This window comes from Electrophorus electricus, chromosome 15 (genome assembly GCF_041902795.1).
Source record: "Electrophorus electricus isolate QZ-2024a chromosome 15, ASM4190279v1, whole genome shotgun sequence".
NCBI classification, from domain to species: domain Eukaryota; kingdom Metazoa; phylum Chordata; class Actinopteri; order Gymnotiformes; family Gymnotidae; genus Electrophorus; species Electrophorus electricus.
The window spans coordinates 9,815,001-9,816,814 of record NC_137511.1 but is presented as its reverse complement, the minus strand read 5'-3'; positions in this window follow the sequence as shown (position 1 = coordinate 9,816,814).

The following is a 1,814-nucleotide window of genomic DNA, read 5'->3' as shown; positions in this document are numbered from 1 at the left end:
GCTGCTGGTAGTCTTAGAATGATCCCAGATCAGCCTCTGATCATAACATTGGCCAAAATGTATGCGACGGACATGGATTAGTGTGAAATAGGAACATTTAGCCAGGGAAAGTGCCAGAGAGATGAGTAGCTCATGCCCAACCAGAGGGGGTCTGTGGTGTGAAGCTTTTGACACAGCACTCTCCTTTTCCACCATGTTTTGATGTTTAACACTAAAGTTTTTGGACCCAGGCTCTCTTTTCCAATTGGCTAGTGTGTTTGATTTTGAGCAATGGGAGCCAGTTCCATGGCCTGCTGCCCAAGACAGCGATCTCGGTGGGTGAGGAGGGTTACAGGTACAGCTCAGGGTCAGGTGTAACAAAGTGTGGAATCTGAACTTTGTCAGAGGGGGAGGGGGAGGGGTGAGCTTTACTGAGAGCAGCCAGTAGGCTGTCAGGGTCAGTCCTCCCTGAGCCTGATGAACAGCTCAAGAGCAGCTGGCCCCTGCTCACGGCCCTCCTGACTGATCCCACTCCTTTCTCTCTGCTCACACTAGGCCAAGAAAACATGCCATAGTCTTCACTGCTTTAGTGCAGAAATCAGTCCAGTTTTGAAAAGAGCATATAAACATTAAACCAGGGCAAAAGAGCACAGCAGGAAAAGACCAAACGCTGGAGTCGTATTCCAGCACCTAATTCTAGTCCTGCTCTAAGCATACTCTGGCCTTTCAGTAAGCCAGCAAAAAGATGAAGTTACAAGGACTGGAATGGAGAGTGAACATAAATTTGAAAGGCCTCAATAATATAGTACAGATTCCTAAAACCATTGTGTGTGTGTGTGTGTGTGTGTGTGTGTGTGTGTGTGTGTGTGTGTGTGTACGTGTGTGTGTGTGTGTGTGTGTGTGTGTGTGTGTACGTGTGTGTGTGTACGTGTGTGTGTGTGTGTACATGTGTGTGTGTGTGTGTGTGTGTACGTGTGTGTGTGTGTGTGTGTGTGTGTGTACGTGTGTGTGTGTGTGTGTGTGTGTGTGTGTGTGTGTGTGTGTGTAAATCAGCATTTCCTGCTCAAACATATATGCTTCTCATCAAGCTACTGTTGATCCCTTCATGAGCTAAATCAGGTATATTGTGTTTTATGATAAAACAATATATCAACAAAAACACAAAAAGAGTTCCACTCGGGCAGGTCACCACTCTCTGTCTCTGCCAAAAGCACGTTCAAGAATGACTAACAGGTTGCTAGTTTACAGAGAAAACACCAGCATGTAGTGACAACAGAAAGTTCTATAAGCCATGTAAGGTTAAGCCAGGTGGTTGAAGCTCTCTGCATTTCAGCTATATTTAGTAGTGCTGTATTTCTGCTGCACAGAAGGATGTGTGTCTTGCTCACTCTGACTTTCACCTTTCTGCTGGTCCACTTGAACCAAGGGTGCACACAGTAGTGGACGTGATATCTGTTACCAACCAACAACCAACCAACCACCCAGTCATACACCCATACACTCATATTTTGTTGTAATTCAGATGTGTAGTTAACATTTTTTGTTTGTTTAGTGTAGATACGAAAAGGTCTTTGCCATAGTAACACTTGAGCATACTTTGCATCTAGCAACCCATTTACCTCAAAACAGTCCCAGAGCCTCCAGAATTGTCCCCATGTCTCCCTTATACAAAACTATCCCAAAACTTATAACCTCATGATCTACAACCTTGAATCTTGTTAACATCATGCCAGTCTTACCCATTTGGCATGACCAATCAGAGGCCTTCTTTTCTTGCAATGTAATGGAGGAACAAAAATATAAGTAGTTTTTATAAATGCCTTGTGGTTAGCATC